Source organism: Cetorhinus maximus, chromosome 23 (assembly GCF_964194155.1).
Source record: "Cetorhinus maximus chromosome 23, sCetMax3.hap1.1, whole genome shotgun sequence".
NCBI classification, from domain to species: domain Eukaryota; kingdom Metazoa; phylum Chordata; class Chondrichthyes; order Lamniformes; family Cetorhinidae; genus Cetorhinus; species Cetorhinus maximus.
In genome coordinates this window covers 16,644,418-16,661,331 of record NC_135901.1, presented here as the reverse complement: position 1 = coordinate 16,661,331, position 16,914 = coordinate 16,644,418, and the positions used below count along the sequence as shown (strand labels likewise).

General features: G+C 42.6%; 1 protein-coding gene across 1 annotated transcript in view; it reads right to left on the bottom strand.

Moving 5' to 3' along the window:
• The window catches only part of LOC144697848 (uncharacterized), a 682,240-nt gene that overhangs the window by 56,284 nt on the left and 609,042 nt on the right, over positions 1–16,914 (bottom strand). The gene's annotated exons all lie outside the window — the stretch shown is intronic.

The following is a 16,914-nucleotide window of genomic DNA, read 5'->3' as shown; positions in this document are numbered from 1 at the left end:
GAAACCCGTCTGCCTGATAATTAAACAGTAAGTTTACACAGAAACGTAAAATTTAATTATATTAAACGTAAGAAGTTAATGAATCAGAACGGACACGGAGATCAGCACAGTTATCCTTCAGCATCCAAATCACTGCAGCTAATTTTAATGGCCACCGGCTGTCTACCATTCACTGGTATTGGGAACACAGGATATTACATATTACACGGCATATTACACAATATCACAAGAATAAATGCTTTATCTTCCACTGAAGCGGGCCATGAACTGGTCAATTCTCCATTTATTGGCAGCGATGAGAGGGACTGTTCAATAATCGAAATCAGCACAAATTAAACTGTACAGTACACGGTGCTAATCAGGTATAAGAGATCCCTCAGGTTAAATGAGGTGCACAACTCGGATAACATTCAAGGAATTCCTGCGGGTTCAAGACAATTCTATGATTTTCTTTTAATTTAATTTCTTTTACTTTTTTTGCCATTCTACTCAAATCATTAGACTGGGGGATTGGGACCATCAACATGGCTCTCTCGCACTCCATGAAGTTCTTAATAAACCGGCTGTAATAACTGGAATGTCCTTTACTTAGAAATAATATAAATTAAATAGTATACGGCCAATTCCCTGATCGTGTTTAACCTCAGCGAACACGGTATTCATTAAAATATTTCCTTAGATGAAATGCCATTTAAAATGTGCCTTTCGTGTGCGACAGAAACATTTATTGTTTGAATGGCTAAATCCCATTTTCTTCATTCATATCCAGGCTAATCTGCCCCACACAGTATTTGGCAGCAAGCCAGCCGGCTGCAGTCAGGGAGGCTCGAATGTCCAATGTTGTTTACAGGAAGCATCTGCGGGTTTGTGCAGTAAATGAAAGATCTGTTTCCTCAGTACTGACCGCTTGGCTGCCAGCCAACTTCAAACCCTTAACATTGTCAACAAGGCCTATTTATAACAAATCTACCCAGTAACAACACTGGAGTCAGCTTTATTTTTTAAATTGTGAACTTATGTGGACTGTGCCCAGCTTTCAGGAAAGAAAAGTTATCCAGCTTCTCTGACACCCTGTTAGCATCCACAGCTCATTGGAGGATCTCTCCAACACATCATAATATTGTGATGGATGGATGGATGGAAATAATTACAGGCAGATTATCAAAGAGGACACAGAGAGAGGATAGGTTCTGTTACAGTCAAACATATAAATCTGTGTGATTTTTTTGCCCCTTTACTCTTTCACGGGATGTGGGAGTCACTGGCAAGGCCATCATTTGTTGCTTCTCCCTAATTGCCTTTGAACTGAGTACCTTGCTGGGCCATTTCAGAGGGCAGTTAGAGTCCACCTTATTGCTGTGGATCTGGAGTCACATGTCGGCCAGACTAGGTCCAGTGGCAGATTTCCTTTCCTAAAGGACATTAGTGAACCAGATTAGTTTTTTCCACAGTCGATGATAGCTTCCTGGTTCCCTTTACTGAGACCAGTTTTCAATCCCAGGTTTATTGTTGAATTTAAATTCCACCAGCTGCCATGGTGGGATTTGAATTCGTGTCCCCAGGAGAATAGCTTGGGTCTCTGGATTACAAGTCCAGTGACATTAATACAACACCACCGTCTGCCAAAGAACGGGTAGGGATGGCTGCAGTGATGCGGGAATGAATCATAGTTGGATGCCTGAACAATTTGATGAAGGGATCAGTGAATGAATTGATTGATGTGTCGATAGGCGCATCTGGACGATATTTTTTTACCTTCTAATCTTGGTGCTTGACTACTTTAAACCTTGAAGCAGGTCCAGTATTTCATTTGTGTCAGTCCAATACCTTCAGTCCCTCCAGATTTTCTGGATGTATTCCATCCCCAGGGTATCGAGCTGAACGTCGCCAAGAGAAGGCTGGAGATGTCCCTGCGGTACTGATGATTCTTCCCTGCTGATAGGGAATCATCATCTTTCAGACAGAAAGCGGGTACATAATTTGGTTTAGGATGGAGGATTGTAATATTTGGAACATGTGGTCCTTTCATGTAAAACAAAGCATTCAACATATCCTCACCCAAATTAGCGAAGACATTACTCACTGGAGAGCCGCATTAACTTACAGTCAGGTCCAAGTAGTTTTATTTATACCATCGCTTTACAAATCCTCACACATTCCAGTTATATATCAGGAGTTTCTGTGTGATTATGAGCTGGTTACTTGTCAATAAAGCGCAGAGGCTGCTGGGTAGCTGCTCATTCTCCTCGGTCTGATTTAATTCCATTTCCCACTGAATTCTGGGACAGATGTGATTCCTTGCTGATAGAACGGTCAGTGTGGTCTCAATCAATGTTAATGATATTAAATGAATTGCAATTACATTTTGTATGGAATAAAATGCTGAAAATGCTTGGTTCATGCAACTATTAATCTTTGTGGAATGGATGATAATTGCTGATTATAATTATTTGTCTTGTGAATTGATGGTAATTGGTGAATATAATTATTTATCTTTGTGGATTGATGATAATTGGTGAATATAATTATTTATCTTTGTAAATTGATGCTAGTTGCTGAATATCATTATTTATCTTTGTGAATGGATGCCAGTTGGTGAATATATTTATTTATCTTTGTGAATTGATGATAATTCTTGAAGATAATTATTTACCTTCGTGAGTTGATAATAATTGGTGTTGATAATTATTTATCTTTCTCAGCCTTTACGACCTTCTTCTTCTCTGCTGAAAGATAAGATCCATTCCACAGGAGGTGAATGATGCAAAAATCACACACCATCTGAAAACAAAGCCGACAGGTGAGACTACAACAACTACAGGGATATCTCACTCATGGAGTTACGGGGAAGGCCTCTGCTCGGGTCATGCTTTAAAGACTTCATCTGGTTGCAGGCTGAAGCACAATGTGATGTTTTTATCGGAAGCTATACTCTGGACATGATTTGCTCCACACGCTGGACACCGTCAGCAGAGCACCACTCTAGAAGATTTTTGGGAAAATTGGCTGTTCACCAAAGCGCCTCAGTCTCAATCACTCCTTCCATGACAACATGCACTGCACTGTACAGATTGATGATTCCACTTCCGACAGATTCGGAGTGAAGAATGGAGTGAAACAGGCCTGTGTCCAATCCCCACTCTGTTGGGCACCTTCTCCATGCTGCTGATCTTTGTCTTCCCTGTAAATATGGAAGGAGTCGACTTACACTCGATCAGACCACAAGCTCCACAATCTATAAGACTGAAAGCGAAGACATAAACACATTGAATCTTGATCAGAGAATTCCTCCACGCTGATAACTCTGTCATCAAAATGGAAACTCATCCACAAAGACTGATGGACTGTCTCTCCCATGCCTGTAACTTGTTCTCCCTGACTATAAGCATGGAGAAAACCGTGGTCATGGGATAAGGTGTTGCATTTCCGTCATTGATCACACTAAATAACAAACCGATGGAAGTAAATTCCGCTCCCTGGGTTCCAACGTGACAGGCAGCCTGTTACTTGCTGCAGAACTTGATACCCACATGGGGAAAGCAGCTGCCACCTTCGGCTGACTCATGAAACGCCCCTGGAATAACATCAAACTGGCCCTTAGGATCAAGCTGATGGTTTATAAGGCCTGCGTTCTCAGCACCTTTCTCTATGGCTGTGAAACATGGACGAATTACAGTTATCAAGAAATGAAGCTCCACAATTTCCATCTTCACTGCCTGCTGCGCATTTTGGGTATGTACTGGCAGGATAAAGTTACGAATGCAGTGGTACTGTCAAAGGCAGAGCTCCCAAAACTGCAGAACTCATCAAACAGAAGTGGTTTTTGTGTCTTGGGAAAGTTCGCAGGATGGAAGATGGTCACATACACAAGGACTTTCTGTATGGTGAGGGAACCGGAGGCAGGCAACCAGTGGGACGCCCAAAGCTCCGCTTCAAGGATGCTTGAAGTGAAGGCCCTAAATATCGATTATCACAACTGAGTGTAACTAACTGACGACTGAGGAAAATGGCGACACCTCCTGTGGTTTGGCGTGAGCCACCACGATGACCAGTGGCTACAGTGGCTTGGTAATCCAGGCTAACACCGGGAAAAAAAGAAGCCACAATGACATTTTCTAGCTTCATGTGCAGCACTTGTGGCAGAACCTGCCTCACAATAATTGGCCTCCTTAGCAATCAGCACATCGGAAATGGCTTTGTTTCCATTGTGTGTCTGTGACCTTTCATAGATGGAAGATTGTCCAGAATCTGCGTGAAATTCATTTGCAAGCAATATGATGTGCTTCTCCCTCTCCCTCTCTTCCTCTCTCCCTGACACACACAGGCCAAGATGGCATCTTGTGCTTCAACTTAAGATCACACCTTGGCTTCCTGGGAGGCTCCATATCCCTTAACTATTGAATAAAATGACCCTAACTGTCTTTCAGGTGGTATCATGAACCAATAAACTCTTCCCAACACTATGTTTGTTGAGCTGGATATTAATGCTCCCATGGTCTCTGGGCAGTGCCCTGGTCAACATCCCTTCCTTTGATCAAGATGAACAAAGTCACATCACCAGGAATTGGGCCGCTTTACTCTGGTGCTGACTTTAACGTGCGCTAATCAGCCACGTCCACCTGCAATTAGTTGAATTTTGTTAAATTTTGACACCACCTCCCACAGAAGGCGATGTGGTGTGACACCTGGGGAAGTGGATTCTTGATACAATAATGTCAAAGACCTAACCTGACAGCGACATTTTCACACTAGCTGCAATTGCAAAGTTTGGCCAGCAGATGGATGTGAAATCTTGATGGATACATTCTATGAAACAGGCATTGTCTCTGTTAATTTGCACTGGACCCTGTCTATGTCTTTTTAAATTGGACTCCATCTATTTTTGTGTCAGACCAAACACTGCCTTTCTTTATATTTCAATGTACCCTGTTTCAATTAATATTGCACCAGTCAATACCATTATTTATATCACACAGTCTGGAAGTTCCCAATTCAAACCGATCGGATTTACCTCTGCAGTCCTGTCACATCCAGTCGTAAATGGTGGTGGACAAGTAAACAAATAAATGGAGGATGGGGCTTCACAAAGCTGTGGGTCTGGAGTTATATGTATGGGAGGTGGTGATGTGCTGGTATTCTCACTGGGCTAGTAAATCGCTGGGGGTCTGTGTTTGAATCCCACCACGGCAGATGGTGAAATTTGAATCGAAAAATCTAATGATGACCATGAAACCATTGTCGTAAAAACCCATCCTAACAAGCCACACTGTTCTCAAGGGGGCAATTAGGGATGGACAATAAATGCTGGCCGAGCCAGCGCCGCCCCCATTCTCATGAACGAACAAAAAAATGTAGGCCAGACTGGGTAAGGACGGCAGGTTTCCTTCCCTAAAGGACATCGGTGCACCAGGTGGATGTTTAATATAATCGAATATAGTTTCATGGTCACCATTATTGAGATGAGCTTTTAATTCCAGATTTATTAATTGAATTTGGATTCCACATGCTGCCATAGTGGGATTAAAACCCCTATCCCCAGGGAAAAGGCCTGGATCTCTGGGTTACTAATCCAGTGATGTTCCCACTGCACGATCGTCCCTCCCATGTTATACAGGATCCTGGTTCGATTATTAATTCCCTGGGGACTACTTTATTTCTATTGTGCTGGATCAGGCCTCTGTTTCTATTAAAATAGACCCTATCTCATTAATGTTCCACTGGAAGCCATCTCAGTTTGTATTGCACTGGATTCTTTCTCTGTTTATATTTCACTAGGCCCTGTCTCTGTTTATGTTATATTAAATCTTGACTATGTCTACATTATATTGGTCATTGTAACTACAGCACTAGGCTATCTTTCTGAAGAAGAGTCACATGGACTCGAAACATTAACTCTGTTCCTCTCTCCACAGATGCTGTCCAACCTGCTGAGTCTGTCCAGCATTTTCTGTCTTTATTTCAGATTTCCAGCATTTGCAGCATTTTGCTTTTATCTATGCCTCTGTTTCAATTATGGCTGCATTACTCCATTTTTCTGTGAGATGGAAAGATAATATTATAAATAAAGACGTTAGGCTAGAAATCGGTATCTGGCAGTAGCCTGAAAGGACGGTATCGGATCGGCCGTATATGCTACACAGCACTTGATATTCATTTTCAGTGCAGTCAACAGAATTAGATTTCAGATATCTCTTCTTTCCCGGCGCCAAAGGCCAATTTCCCACCTATAGAGTGGTATGTGTAGGAGGATGCAGGGCATTGTGTTCCCATGTGCTTGTTGCCCTTGTTATTCTGGAAGGTGGAGGTCACAGGTATGGAAGGTGTTGTTGAAGAGGCCTTAGCGAGTTGCTGCAGTGCATCTTGTAGATGACACACACTGCAGCCACTGTGTGTCGGTGGCGAAGGGAGTGAATGTTTAACTCCTGGATGAGGAGCCTATCAAGGGGTTGATTTCCCTGGTTGGTGTGGAGGTTCTTGAGTGTTACTGCAGTTACATTCATCAAGGAAAGTAAACAATTTCCAACAGGCATCTGACTTGCAAATTTGCAGATGGTAGAAAGACTTTGGGGAATCCGGAGGTGAGTTATTCACCACAGAATTCCCAGCCTCTGACCTACTCTTGTAGCAATAGTATTTATATGGCTGGTCCAGTTCAGTTTCTGTTCAATGGCACCTGCACAATGTTGATGGTGGGTTTCAACGACGGTAATGTCTTTTGAACGTCAAGGGGAGATGTTTGGTTTCCCTATTGTTGCAGTTGGTCATTGCCTGGCACTTGTGTGCCGCTTATATCACTTGCAACTTATCAGCGCAAACTTGTCCAGTTCGAGATGCAATAAGTAAGGATGGTTTCATTATCTGAGAGGTCATGAATGGAACTGAACACTGTGTAAATATGAGCGAACATCCCCACTCCTGACCCGGTGATGAAGGGAAGGCCATTGATCAAGCTGCTGAAGATGGTTGGACCAAGGACACTTCTCTGAAAGACTCCTGGAATGATGTCCTGGTGCTGAGATGATTGGCCTCCAACAACACAACATCTTCAGATGCGCTAGGTGTTACTCCAGCCAGTGGAGAGACTTGCCCCTGATTCCCGTTGTCCTGACACTTTCCAAGGCTCCCTGATACCACACTCAGTTAATAGCTACTTTGACATCAAGTACTGAAGCACTCATACATCATGTCTGGAACTTCCATCTCTTGTCCATGTTCAGACCAAGTTTACAATGAGGTTTGATGCTGGCTGATCCTGGTGGATCTAGTCTGAGCTTTGGTGAGCAGGTCGGCAACACCTTCAGTCACTTTACTTATGATTGAGAGTAGACTGATTGAGCTGCAAAGGGACGGACCTGATCTGTTGTCCATTACGTACAGTGTTCTAGCTTCACGCTGTGGTTCATCATTTTCAGGTATGCCCGGTCTTGCTTCTGACCTGCTGTCCTACATCCTCATTGTTCCCCGGCTGGATGTTAGACTCGTAGACGTTTACAGCACAGATGGAGGCCATTCGGCCCATCGTTTCCGCCCCGGTAAACAAAGATCTGACTACACTAATCCCATTTTCCTGAGCTTGGCCCATAGCCCTGGAAGCTTAAGCGAACATTTAAATCCTTCTTAAATGTTACTAGAGTTTCTGACTCAATTGCCCTTTTGGGCAGTGAGTTCCAAATTCCTACCACCCTCTGGGTGAAAAAGATTCTCGTCAACTCCCCTCTTAGCCTTCTACCTCTTATCTAAAATCTCTGCTCTCTGGTTTTTGACCTTTATACTAATGGAAAAGGTGCCTTCTTATCCACCCTACCTATGCCCCTCAGCAGCCCCTCAACCATCGTTTCTCCAAGGAAAACAGCCCCAGCCTAACCAATCTTTCCTCATAGCTCAGACCCTCCAGCCCAGATAGCATCCTGGTAAATCTCCTCTGCACTCTCTCCAGTGCCGTCACATACTTCCTAGAAATGTCGTGACTGGACCTGCACGCAGTGCGCCAGTTGTGGCCTAACCAACGTTTTATACAGTTCCAGCATAACCTCCCTGCTCTTGTGTTTTATGCCTCAGCTAATAAAGGCAAGTAACCCATATGCCTTCTTAACCACCTCATCTACCTGCTCTGCTACCTTCAGGAATCTGTGGATAGGCACACTAAGGTTTGAGTGAGAGATATTCTGGTCCATGAGATTACAAGGTGTGATTGAATGCAACTATCCTGCTGTTAATGACCAACAGTGTCTCGTTGATGCTAAGTTTTGAGCTGCTAGATCTGTTCTGAATGTATCCCGTTTAGTACAGCGGCAGTGCTGCACAACACAATGGAGAATGTGCTCAGTGTGAATACCGGCCTTGGTTTCCACAAGGACAGTGCAGGGGTCAATCTCACCTATATCAATAGTGTGGTGGGCCGGAGATCAGGTAAGGTTTTCTCTCGTCTTGGCTCTCTAACCATCTGTGGCAGGTCCATTCTGGCAGATACGTCATTCAGGACTCATCCAGCCCCAGCATTCGTGGTCTTGTCAAATGGTAATTGATTTTGCAAATTCACAGCACATCCGTTGCCCTTGCTACCATCAGTGTTTCTTCCTCGCAGTGCTAAAAATGAAGAAGTACAGATTCATCAACTGAGGGAGGGCAATAGGTGGTAATCATCAGGAGGTATCTCCACCCAGATCTTATCTGGTTCTGTGGGACTTCAATATGGTGTCAATATTGCTGCACTCCACCATGTCTCTGTTCATATTATACTGGGCCTGTCTCATTGTTACTGCTCTAGTCCATGTTTCTGTTTCTGTAACACGGGACCCTGTCTCAGTTATTGCCGCTCTCCACCATGTCTCTGTTCATATTATACTGGGCCTGCCTCATTGTCACTGCTCTAATCCATGTTTCTGTTTCTGTAACACGGGACCCTGTCTCAGTTATTGCTGCTCTTCACCATGTCTCTGTTCATACAACACTGGGCTTGTCTCATTGTCACTGCTCTTGTCCATGTTTCTGTTTCTGTAACATTAGGTCCTGTCTCAGTTATTTATGTAATTCCCCTCTGTTTACATTACATTAGTATATTCCCTTACTTTATTGAACTAGACCCTGGAAATAGGAGTTAAATGGTTTAATTTAAACAGCTGCAAGATAAGAGAGGTCTGCGGATCATGAACACAAATCTGGGATGCAGGGAGGACAAGTCATAACATCTAAATAGGCCCCCATGATAATTGTTCCCACCATTTTGCTGCCTTATCTTCACTATTTCCACCCCAGCCAATTTCCACATTATTGCACTTGTGCAGTGCAGTAATAACTGAGGCAGGGTCTAATGTAATTTAAATACAGATATGATCTTGCACAAAATTGAGACAGCGTCTACTGAAATACAGAGACAGTTCTAGATTAATATATACAGAGACAGGTCAATTATAATATAAACAGAGACAGGGCCTTGTTTAATAGAAGCAAAGACAGGGTCTAGAGTAATATAAACAGAAACAGGGTCCAGTGTAATATAAATAGAGACAGAGTCTAGTGTATTATAAACATACAGGGTCCAGTTTAATATAAACAGGGGCAGGGCCTAATGCAATATCAACAGAGAACGGATCTAATGTAATATAAACAGAGACAGCGTCTAGTGCAAAATAAACAGAGACATATCTAATATATTAACAGAGACATGCCGAGTGTAATCTAAACAGCAACGTATCAAGTATAATACAAACAGGGGCAGAGCCTAGTATAATATAAACAGAGACAGGGTCTAATGTAATGTAAACCGCGACAGGGATCAGTGTAACATAAACAGAAACAGGGTCTAGTGTAATATAAACCAGGGCAGGGCCTAGTGCAATATAAACAGAGACAGCGTCTCATGCAATATAAACAGAGGCATATCGAATATAAAAAAAGAGACATGTTGAGCATCACATAAACAGGGACAGGGCCTAGTGTAATACAAACAGAGGCAGGGTCGACTGTAATATAAACAGAGACATGTCGAGTGTAATATAAACAGGGACAGGGCCTAGTGTAATACAAACAGAGGCAGGGCCTAGTCTAATACAAACAGAGGCAGGGTCGACTGTAATATAAACAGAGACAGGGTCTGGTCTGTGTAATATAAACAGGGACAGGGTCACGGTCGAACGCAATATTGAGACAGGGTCTACTGTCCCATCAAACACTCCCAGGACAGGTGCAGCATGGGGCTAGGCACAGAATTTAAAGCTGCCTCTACATTGTCACACTGAACACTCCCAGGGAAGATGCAGCACGGGTTAGAGAGAGGGAAACTCCCTTAACACTGTCACCATGAAACACTCCCAGGGCAGATACAGCACGGGTTAGATACGGTTAGACACAGTCTAGTGTAATGCATAGACAAGGCCCACGGCTCCATCAAACAGCCCCAGGGCATGTGTAGCATGGGGCTACATTAATAATGTAAAGTTCCCTCTACATTGCCACATGAAAAACTCCCAAGGCAGGCAAAGCATGGGTTAGATTCAGGGTGAATCTCCCTCTACACTGTCGCCATCAAACATTCCCAGGGCAGGTACAACACCGTTCAGATACAGGGGAAAACTTCCTCTACATTGTCCGCTCAAACACAGTCAAGGCATGTAGGGTAAGGGTTCTATGCAGTGTAAAGTTTCCTCTGCATTCTTCATCAGGCATTTCCCAGGAAGCTCGACACTGGGGGCAGGTATAGAGGAAAGCTGCCTCTGCACCGTCACATCAGGCATTCCCAGGGCTTAGATACAGGGCAAATCTCCCTTTACACTGTCTCATCAAACACAGCCATGTCAAATACAGCATGGTTTAGACGCGGAGTAAAGCTCCCTCTAAACTGCCCTATCAATTACTCCCAGGCCAGGTATACCACAATTTAGATACAGAGTAAATCTCCCTCTACACAGTGGTATCAAACGGTCCCAGGGCAGTCACAGTGCAGGTTAGGTGCAAAGTAAAGCTCCCTCTACACTGTCCCATCAGACACTCCAAAGGCAGGGACAGCACGGGTTAGATACAGGGAAAGAACCTTCGGCACAGCCACACCAAATCCTCGCTACTGGCTGCAACACAGGTTAGATACAGAGTAAAGTTTCACCTGCAGTTTCCCATCAAGCACTCTCAGGTCAGTGAATGCTCAGAACAGATTTAGAGTAAAGTTCCCTCTACGGATTCCAATCCATTTCATTAGATCCATTTAGATTGAAGTGCGTGAATCGGGCTGAGAGAATACATTGGCTAGGCATTGACTTCATGTTGTGGAGTAAAGACAGTGACCCATGGTGGAGAGACAAGACACAGAACCAGAGAGGAGAAAGAGACAGAGAGAGAGAGAGGGTACAGGAAATCTTTACAAACACATTTGCCGTGTCATTATATTTCATGATAAGTGGGAATCTTTCATAATTCTGAGCATAGATATCATCCTGACATAATTCTCATATAACTGATTTTAAAAATGCCCAAAAAACAATTGCTACTGAAATCGGTTGATGTATTTGCATGTTTGACTCTATTTCTGTGCTGTGTTGATGGGGAAATATTTGTTGTGTTTTTGTGTCTCCAGAATCTAATCTGGGACTTCTATTTCTGTGTTTATTTACATAAACGCCTCACTGATTTCAATGAAGTGTTCATGGCAGCAAAACCAGATAAACACAGACACTTATTGATTGGTTTTAACTCAAAACAAGGGTTTATTTTAAGAATATTGACAGTTGGTACAAAATTAATAGAAACTTTTTCAACGTCCATTAGAACAGATGCTATTTATTTCAAATAATTAAAAATACATTTAACTTAATAATTCAATTCTGAAAGTTCTACTGTCACAATCAATGATGAATATTTGAACAGGCTGGGATTACACTGAATGTCAATTTGTTGGAAGATTTAACCGATTAAAAATGGACAATTTAAAACAGCAGCTAGAGGAGAGACCTAATTATATTAATCTCAGAGTTTTCAACATGTCACAACTAGCATTTTAAAATGTTAACATTTAGGAAGAATTTGCATTTATAGAACACTGCTTATGACCCCAGGACATCCTAAAGCCCCTGGAATTCGTTGATGCACATTTGCTGAAGTTTAGTCACTGCTGTAATGTTGGAAATCCATCCGATGATTTGTGCACAGCAAGCTTCCACGAATAGAGCTGCGAAAAATGATGAGATAAGATGTGATTTTAGTTGAAGAATGAATACTGGTCTAGGATAGTGGGGAGAACAGTCCTGCACTATAGATTGGTACCAAGGGAGATTTTGCACCTATCATCGGCCTGAAAATTTGACCTGTTTCTCTCTCTATTGATGCCCACTGACCTGCTGTGTGGTTATTTTTTGCCCTGTTTTAGATTTCCTGAATTCGCAGTATTTTGCAGTGTTTTAATTCCTTCTTGGGATATGGGCGTCAATGATGAAGTAATTCTTGTACTTGGCCCTGTCTCAGTTTATTCTAGTCCAGACCATATATCAGGAATCACTGCACTACACACTGTCTCAGTTTATATTAATTTAGACCCTGTATCATTAATCACTGCAGTAGACCCTTTCTCAGTTTACATTAATCTAGACCCTGTGTTAGTCATCTCTGCACTAGGCCTGTCTCAGTTTTTATTAATCCTGACCCTGTATCAGTAATCACTGCACTAGGCCCTGTCTCAGTTTCTATTAATCTTGACCCTGTATTAGTAATGACTGCTCTAGGCCCTGATTCAGTTTATATTAGTCCAGACCCTCTATCAGTAATCTTTGGAAAGGACGCTGTCTCAGTTTATATTGATCCTGATCCTGTAACATTAATTATTGCACTAGCCCCTGTCCTAGTTTATAATAATCTCATCCCTGTGTCAGTAATCACTGCACTAGGCTCTGTCACAGTTTATATTAATCTAAATTCTGTGCCAGTAATCACTGCACTAGACGCTGTCTCACTTGACATTGATCTAGACCTGTATCAGTAATCAGTTTATATTATCACAGAATCACACAGTGCAAAAGAGGCTCTTCGGCCCATCAAGTCTGCACCGACACGTGAGAATCACCTGACCTACCTACCTAATCCCATTTACCAGCACTTGGCCCGTAGCCTTGAATGTTATGACTGGCCAAGTGCTCATCCAGGTACTTTTTAAAGGATGTGAGGCAACCTGCCTCGACCACCCTCCCAGGCAGCGCATTCCAGACCGTCACCACCCTCTGGGTACAAAAGTTTTTCCTCAAAAGCCCCCTTAACCTCCTGCCCCTCACCTTGAACTTATGTCCCCTCGTGACTGACCCTTCAACAACAGCTGCTCCCTGTCCATCCTGTCCACGCCCCTCATAATCTTGTACACCTTGATCAGGTCGCCCCTCAGTCTTCTCTGCTCCAATGAAAACAACCCAAGTCTATCCAACCTCTCTTCATAACTTAAATGTTTCATAACAGGCAACATCCCGGTGAATCTCCTCTGCACCCCCTCCAGTGCATCACATCCTTCCTATAGAGTGGCGACCAGAACTGCACACGGTACTCCAGCTGTGGCCTCACCAAGGTTCTATACAAGTCCAACATGGCCTCCCTACTTTTGTAATCTATGCCTCGATTGATAAAGTCAAGTGTCCCATATGCCTTTTTCACCACCGCACTAACATGCCCCTCCGCTTTCAGAGATCAATGGACACACACACCAAGGTCCCTTTGTTCCTCAGAACTTCCTCGTGTCATCCCGTTCACTGAATACTTCCTAGTCAAATTACTCCTTCCAAAGTGTATCACCTCACACTTTTCAGTGCTAAATTCCATCTGCCAATTATCTGCCCATTTGACCATTCCATCTATATCTTCCTATAGTCCAAAACACTCAACATCACTGTTAACCAACCGGCCAATCTTTGTGTCCTCCGCAAACTTACTAATCCTACCCCCCACATAGTCATCTATGTTGTTTATATAAATAGCAAATAATGGGGGGCCCAGCATAGATCCCTGTGGTACACCACTGGACACTGGCTTCCAGTCACTAAAGCGTCTTTCTGTCATCACCCTCTGTCTCCTACAACTAAGCCAATTTTAGAATTATATTCTGCCCTGCCTCAGTTTTTAACAATCTAGACCCTATATCAGTAATCACCGTACTAGACCTTGTCTTCCTTACATTACTTTAGAGCCTGCATCAGTAATCACTGCACTGTGCCCTGCCGCAGTTTATATTGAACTAGACCATGTATCAGTAGTCTCCGCACAAGATCTGTCTCAGAATATAATAATGTAGACCCTGTATTTGTAATCTCTGTCCTTGAGACTCCCTCAGTTTATATTAATCTAGACCCTGTAACATTAATTACTGCACTAGGCCCTGTCTCAGTTTTTATCAATCAAGACCCTGGATCAGTATTCACTGCAATGGACATTGTCTCAGTTGACTTTGATCTAGACCCTGTATCAGTAATCATTGCAACAGACCCTGTCTCAGTTTATATTGATCTTGACCCCACATCAGTTATCTCTGCACTAAACTCTGTCTCACTTTATATTAACCTAGTCCCTTTATCAGTAATCACTGCACTAGATCCAGTCTCAGTTTATATTAATTTAGTCCCTGTAGCAGTCATCACTGCAAGAGCTCCTGTCCCAGTTGTATTTATCTAGGCCCTGTACCAGTGAACATTTCATCAGGCCCTGTCTCAGTTTATGTTGGTTCAGACCCTGCATCTGTAATTACCACACAAGGGCCTGTCTCAGTTTATATTAATCAAGACCCTATTTCAGTAATCACTGCACTCGACCCTGTTCTGGTATTAATAATTTGAACCCTGAATCTATAATCACTGCACTTGGCCCTCTCTCAGTTTCTATTAACCTAGACCCTGTATCAGTAATCACTGCATTGGACATTGTCTGAGTTTATATTGATTGAGACCCTGTATCAGTAATTATTGCACAAGAACCTGTCTCAGTTTATATTAAGCTAGATCCTGTGCCTGTAATCACTGCACTAGAGCATGCCTCAGTTTACATTAATCTAGATCCTGTATCAGTAATCACTGCACTCAACATTGTCTGAGTTTATATTGATTGAGACACTGTATTAATAAACATTGTGGTAGACCCTGTCTCAGTTTATATTAATCTAGATCCTGTATCAGTCATCACTGCACTAGGGCCTGCCTTAGTTTATATTAGTCCAGACCATCTATCAGTAATAATTGCATTAAGCCCCGTCTCAGGTTATATTAATCTAGATCCTGTATCAGTAATGACTGCACAAGGCCCTGTCTCACTTTATATTAATCCAGACCCTGTATCAGTAATCGCTGCACTTGGACCTATCTAAGTTTATATTGATTGGAACACTGTACCAGTAATTACTGCGATATGTCCTGCCTCATTTTATATCAATTTAGACCCTCTATCAGCAATCAGTGGACTTGGCCCTCTCTCTGTTTCTATTAATCTAGACCCTGTGTCAATTATCACTGCATGAGGGCCTCCCTCAGTTTATATTAATCTAGGCTCTGCGTCAGTAATCGCTGCACTGGATATTGTCTAAGTTCATATTGATTGAGAGCATGTGTCAGTAATCACTGCACTCGGCCCTGCCGCAGTTTATATTAAGCTAGATGCTGTGCAATATGCCTGGCATCATTTTGTTTATCAATCTAGGCCCTGTATCAGTAATCACTGCACTAGGCCCTATCTCAGTTTACATTAATTTAGTCCCTGCAGCAGTAATCACTGCCCGAGCCCCTGTCCCAGTGTTATTTATCTGGGCCCTGTGTCAGGTTATGTTAGTTCAGACCGTGTATCATTAATTACTGTACAAGAGTCTGTCTCAGTTTATATTAATCAAGGCCCTGTTTCAGTAATCACTGCACTCATCCCTGTTCTGGTTATAATAATCTGTACCCTGAATCTATAATCACTGCACTTGGCCCTCTCTCAGTTTCTGTTAACCTAGACCCTGTATCAGTAATCACTGCAATATGCCCTGCCTCAGTTTATTTTAATCTAGACCCTGTATCAGCAATTACTGCAATTTTCCCGACTTTAGTTTATCTCAATCTAGACCCTAAATCAGTAATCACTGCACTAGGCCATGCCTCAGTTCATATTAATCTAGACCATGTATCAGTAATCACTGCACTAAACACTATCTCAGTTTTATTTTTATCAAGAACTAGGATCAGTAATCACTGCATTAGACACTGTCTCATTTTATATTGATGTACACCCTGTAACTGTAATAACTTCAATGGACACTGTCTCAGTTTATATTGATCCTGATCCTGTATCATTAATCACTGCACTATCCCCTGTCCTAGTTTATGTTAATCTAGTCCCTGTGTCAGTAATCACTGCAGTATGGCCTGCCTCAATTCATATTAATCTAGACCCTAAATCAGTAACCGCTGCACTAGGCCCTGACTCAGTTCATATTAATTTAGGCCATGCATCAGTAATCAGTTCAATGGACACTGCCTCAGTTTATATTGATATTGATCCTGTATCATTAATCAATGCACTAGCCTCTATCCTACTTTATATTTACCTCGGCCCTGTATCAGTAATCACTGCACTATGCCCTGCCTCAGTTTTTATCATCTAGACCCTGTATTAGTAATAATCGCACTAGGCTCTGTCTCAGTTTATATTAATCTAGACCTTGTATCAATAATCACTGCACTGGACACTGTCTCAGTTTATATTGATCCAGACCCTGTATCAGTAATGCTAGCAATAGAGCCTGTCAAATTTTATATAAATCAAACCCTGTATAATAATCAATGCAATGGACAACCTCACTTTATATCAATCTAGACCCTGTATCAGTAATCACTGCACTCGCCGCTGTCCTCGCTTTTATTTATCTCGGCCCTGCAGTAGTAATCACTGCACTATGGCCTGCCTCAGTTTATATCAATCCAGGTCCTG